This window comes from Podarcis erhardii (genome assembly GCF_964252035.2).
Source record: "Podarcis erhardii genome assembly, chromosome: 4".
In the NCBI taxonomy this organism is placed as follows: domain Eukaryota; kingdom Metazoa; phylum Chordata; class Lepidosauria; order Squamata; family Lacertidae; genus Podarcis; species Podarcis erhardii.
Window position 1 is genome coordinate 67,666,145 of NC_138508.1, and position 6,018 is coordinate 67,672,162.

At 42.0% G+C, this 6,018-nt stretch overlaps 1 long non-coding RNA gene across 1 annotated transcript; it reads left to right on the forward strand.

Annotated features, from left to right (window-relative positions):
• The first annotated feature begins 653 nt into the window (after positions 1–653).
• Positions 654–5,791, forward strand: LOC309341446. The gene is made up of 3 exons (XR_014156344.1): positions 654–1,069; positions 3,243–3,386; positions 5,029–5,791. It is a non-coding gene; the product is annotated as an uncharacterized lncRNA (long non-coding RNA).
• Positions 5,792–6,018: the final 227 nt, after the last annotated feature.

Genomic DNA, 6,018 nt, shown 5'->3' on the forward strand with positions numbered 1-6,018 from the left:
TGTTACTTCTTCAGTTTTAAAAAGCTCCATATTTTTGTGTGAGCAGCTGAATGCTCTCTACCACACACACAAAATGTGTTGTCAGATTTCATGAGGAAATTTTAAGAATTATGCGGGAGGGAGAATTTTAACAGTGCAGCTTTTCTCCTATCATAAGGAGAGGTTGCACTAACTAAACTTTTCCCTTTTATGCATTTACCAGGGAGAAGTAAAGTCACAGGGATTCTCACCCAAATGAAACATGACAAGTCCTGCAAATGATGTTTTCCCCTCTTTTAATTACAGTGGTACCTCGGGTTACATACGCTTCAGGTTACAGACTCCGCTAACCCAGAAACGGTGTTCAGGTTAAGAACTTTGCTTCAGGATAAGAACAGAAATCATGCTCCAGCGGCACGGCAGCAGCAGGAGGCCCCAATAGCTAAAGTGGTGCTTCAGGTTAAGAACAGTTTCAGGTTAAGAACGGACCTCTGGAACGAATTAAGTACTTAACCCAAGGTACCACTGTAACTGCATAGTCAAAGGATTATACAGTAAAAATATATCCAGAAATACACAATATAAGAAAAACAAAACACACCTGTCAGAATTTGATATTTCACTAGAGCATTGTATTTGCTAGAAGTTTCCAAATGATGTTTACCAAAATGCAAAAGTAACTTATAGGTAAGTCCTCTTGAGTTCAATAGGACTTAGTCCCAGGTAAGTGGGTTTAGAATTGCAACTATTTAACTATTTCATATTTCCAGTGGTGCTTACTGCAAGTAGCTATAGAAGTGCAGACTAAAGAACGATTTCAAATTTCCAGAGCACTTTCAAGGTATGCAAGGCTTTATAAATGGTACCTTCATAATAACCCTTTGAAAGTAGGACATTATTATTTCCATTTTGCAGGTGGAATTGAAACTGAGAGGCAATGACTTCCACAAGGCCATCCAAGTTCAGACGGAGCAGCAATTTGAAACAGAACCTCCCTCAAGGCCACGGCCAGCTCTCAAAGCTGCCATGGCTCTCAAATTATGAGATGACGCATCCATTCTTTCCCAGTATCATTCTCAACAGACTGAAGGTAACATTCTAGAAAATGCGTAAGTAATCTATATATTGAAAGAATGCTGTGCTCAAGGCAAATCTTCCCATCTTCTTTTTATACATTGTGGTCCTCAGCAGAATCTTCACTTGCACAATAATTTCAGGGTAGTTCTCCCACCCCACCCCCACAGAGCAGACTTTATTGGAAGTGTTGAGCCAGTGCTATTTCACAGGTGATCACTGGTTTACAATGTGTGTGCTCAGGAATGCACTTTCACACTGATTTCCTGTAATTTAGCATATGCTAGTACTTGCAGGTTTCCTGCTTTTCTGTCAATCTAGCTGTTCCTTTTATTTGCATTCCCATAACCATGAGAAAGGCAGGAAGTGGGACAAGATTACCAGTCCACCGCCTGCAGCTCTCTCCATTGGCACACCAGGTATTATTGCATAACTCAAAGTCAGGTAGCTGCAGTTGTTTTTTCTAAATACAGTCTTCTACAGCACATCGGTTGCAGTGAATTTAAAACAACACATGCCTTATCTTCTCCCACCCCATCCATAAACGCCATCAACACCAAAGCTTAAAATAGAACAACACAGTGGTACACCAGGTTACAGACGCGTCAGGTTACAGACGCCGCTAACCCGGAAGTAGTACCTCAGGTTAAGAATTTCAGGATGAGAACAGAAATCACACGGCAGCGGCGGGAGGCCCCATTAGCTAAAGTGGTACCACAGTTTCAGGTTAAGAACAGACCTCCAGAATGAATTAAGTTCTTAACCTGATGTACCACTGTAATACTTTTGTGACTGTGCACTTATACAACTGTGACTAATGAGGTGGCTAATTGGCATCTACCTATCTGTAAGAAGCATCGGTGCTGGTGTTAGACCAGGGTTTGCAAGAGCATCGCATAGAACAAAATGTGGATCATGCATGCCTTGTTTGATTTCTTGGGCAGTGGAAAGGCCTGCCTGATGAGCTTCATGTGTAACCCCAAAAATTCAGGTGCCTGGTTTCACATTCTTTCCTCCATCGAAGGGATATGTGCCCCCTCCAGAAGAGGTTTGGAGGGTGGCAACATGAGTACAGGGCTCTTTAATGGTGGTTCCCCACTTGCAGAATGCTCTCCCCAGGGAAACTTGCCTTGCACCATAACTGCACACCTTTAGGGGCAACCGGTCTTTATTTTCCATCAGGCCTTTAGCTTTTGATTATCTGTGGCCTCTAAGTGGGTGGGATGTTTTAATTCTGCCTTTTAAAAATACGACGGTTGTTTAGATTTTTGCTTTGTTTTGTTTTCTGCTAGTTTTAACGTAGGTGTCTGCTTATTTATTATTCCATGTCACCTTTGGGTTGCTTTTGCAAGAAAATCAACTAATATTTTCAAATAGATAAATTAAGAGTATTGCATGGAATTTGAATCCAGATATCAATTAGCTACAACCCCTATTGACTTGTATCACCATGACCAGCAAAATCAACTCACTCTTGGGGAAAGAGCCACTAATTATTCTTGTGTTCTTAAAATGTTCTTAAAGACAGTATGATAATGTGATTACCAGTCCAAAGGCAAACATGCTTTATAGGGGAAAAATTAGTCATTGGCTCATAAAGAAAGTGGATGAGCATGTACACTGGAATTACATAGAGATTTCTGTAAAATAAAAATAAATAGATGTGGAAATATGTTGAGCAATGGAATGCTACTAGGCTTGTTACCTTTTCCCTGTGGCCATGTTTTACTCTGTTTTGCCTAATGAGATCCTTTGCTTGTATTTCAGACCAAGCAAACCAACCTTATCCTGTTTACTGTTGAGGCAATATTCAATTCAGCATAATGATTTGAGATCTTGCGCGCGGTAACTCTGTCTGCTGGCAAGAGAAGAGCCCTCTCATGTTATGTAATTATGGCTTAGGGCTGCAGTAATGAAGAAGCTGTGCAGGCTGGAGCCTGTTTTCTGTTGTCTGGAGGCGTCGACAGCAAGCTTGTGGTTGTGGTCACATGGCGCTTGAAAGAGACTTGGCTCACCAGTCAAAACAGCAGGAAGGCTAGAGTATACCGTTCACTCAATTCCAAGTGGCTAGAACATCCTTGTTGGGCAAATACTCAGACAGACAATATTAAGGAGGACTTAGGGATGACCAAAAAGGGTATCTCCTTCCTTTTTTCTCACCCAAGTGTGTTTTTATGTCTTGTACACAGTTGTCAAATATGTGTCAAGAGAGGCCTGTGCCTGGTTTCCTGTCTTCTTCTTATGTGGCCACCATATTGGGTTTCACGGAGCACCACAGCTCTTTCCAAAGAATTCCAAAGGGGAATTCTTTATGCTTAAACAAACAGTTCCTGGTAGGTAGACATCCTTTACATTTTTTGTTGGTGTGGCTATGTGTCCTATTTAAAGGAGTTCTCTGTTTGAAAAGCTATCTGATCCAAACCCAGCTTAAAGTAAGGTTACCACATTTTTTCTCCAATGAATCCAGGGACACTTCATTGAAATGAGTCTGAATGATAGGATTTTGTCAGGGGACTGATTTGTAAATCTGGGGACTGTCCCCGGGAAACGGGGACGTCTGGTAACCTTAGCTTAAAGCTTAAAGAAGGGAAAGCAAGAGGAGCCTTGAAGTTGCCCATCAACAGCAGCCTGAGCAGGCACACTGGTCACCTGGCCACAGTCTTCAGCCTGGTCCATACAGGAAGTTAATATTGGCTCTGTTGCTTCCTGGAGAGGAAAAACCAAGGTGGTGGTGCTGGGGCACTCCTAGCTTGGCCTCTACGCTGTGGAGTCCCTCAGGGTTCTGTTCTGTCCCCATGCTAGTCAACATTTACCACTGAGAAAGGTTGGAGTTTTTTTGTGGTTCAATACCACAAGTATGCTAATGTAGCCCAGCTCTCTCTCTTCTTAAGAGTTTGAACTTGATATCCCGCCTTAAGGAGTCTCAAAGTGGCTAACAATCTCCTTTCCCTTCCTCCCCCACAACAAACACTCTGTGAGGTGAGTGGGGCTGAGAGACTTCAGAGAAGTGTGACTAGCCCAAGGTCACCCAGCACTGCATGTGGAGGAGCGGGGAAGCGAATCCAGTTCACCAGATTACGAGTCCACCGCTCTTAACCACTACACCACGCTGGCTCTCAGCGTTAATCTCAGGGTTATAGGTTTGTTGCACCAGAGGTGAAGGCCATTTTATTTTGGCAGGCTTTTAAGAACTGACTGCTTTTAAGGAAAGGTCCCTTAATAGTGTGCTATACTGTGTGTTTGTGTTTGTGTGTGTGTGTTTTTGCTTTTCTAGCTGCACTTTAATAGATACCCTTTTGCATTGTTTTAATTCCATCATTAGATTAATAACTTTTTAGTCATACATTTTTTTTCTTTTTAGTTGTGTGTATTTTATTTGTATTTGTGAGCCAGTTCTGGGGGGAGAGATGAGATATAATGAATAAATGGGCATTATATCAGGCTGCACAGCTGTACTAATTTTTCAGCCTGAAATGGGCTGAAGGACTTCTTTCCACACACTGTCACCCAAATCAATCTGCCCATGCTTCCCTGTGCTCAGTGTAATGGATGCAGATAGAGATTGATATATATAACTAAATTGTCTAATATGCCATTTGCAGCTCCTAGTATCCAACCCAAACATCCCAGACAGCACTTTTTTCTGGTTGGACTTTGTCTTTGAAGAAACCATGCCGTGACCAGATTTTAGGCAAGACATGTTATCTGGTGCCTTGTGAGCTATGCTTCAGAGCTCATCCGTCTGCCTTGGCCATGGCAAAGCTAAGGAGGACTATTTATATACAAACAATAAGAAATTCAGTTTTTGTTACATTCAAGTGATACTATCTATATAACTATGCTAAACATGATGAGCTTTGTTTTAGGTTTTGGCAATAAAGTGAAGTATGGTATTATAAATATACTGCCTCATCTATGTTTAAATAATAGCTACGAGAGAGAATAATTTTCATTTCCCCTCTGTTTTCACACTAGGCCTGAGGATATCTCTTTCTTTCAGCAAGCTATCATCTCTCCCCACCCCCTGAAGTTATTTCCCCCCTAAGCCTGATAAACTGCCATTCTTTCACCTGTAGGCTACTTATTCCAATTACAAGACTACTGAACAAGTCAGCACCAGCCATGTCCCATCCTGTTCTGTTCAGATGAACTCAAATATTGCCTATATTGCCTGCGTCTTAAATCCCAATTGTCTCACAATGACAGTTTCCCACCAAGACTTCCTTTTAAAATTTGAGATGCCCAAAATTGTATCCTGCTGTTTCCTTGGAAACCAGCTGCTGGAAGTCAGATAAGTGGAACGAGATGCTTCCAAAGGTTTGCAATGCTGAAAAGGGAGGGACAGGATAAAGAAATAAAATTGAGGTTCTGCAAAGGAAGCCATGGCTGGCTTCTACATATGTTCGAGTCTACATTCAGTATTCACTGCAAATGGTGGCTCTTATAGAAATTTCTCAAATGTTTGAGTGTGCTTTAAAAAAAAATTTAGTCCATACATACATGCATGCATGAAATGGAATCTGATGGAACACTGAAGAACAGTAAGGAAACATATAGGAGAGAAGAGCTGCTTGAATAATTCATAACTCAAAGGAGCTCAGGATGGCAGTCTTAAAGCCATGGTTTTCCCAGTAGTGATGTATGGAAGTGAGAGCTGGACCATAAAGAAGGCTGATCGCCGAAGAATGGATGCTTTTGAATTATGGTGCTGGAGGAGACTCTTGAGAGTCCCATGGACTGCAAGAAGATCAAACCTAGCCATTCTGAAGGAAATCAGCCCTGAGTGCTCACTGGAAGGACAGATCGTGAAGCTGAGGCTCCAATACTTTGGCCACCTCATAAAAAGAGAAGACCCCCTGGAAAAGACCCTGCTGTTGGGAAAGATGGAGGGCACAAGGAGAAGGGGACGACAGAGGACGAGATGGTTGGATAGTGTTCTCAAAGCTACCAGCATGAGTTTGACCA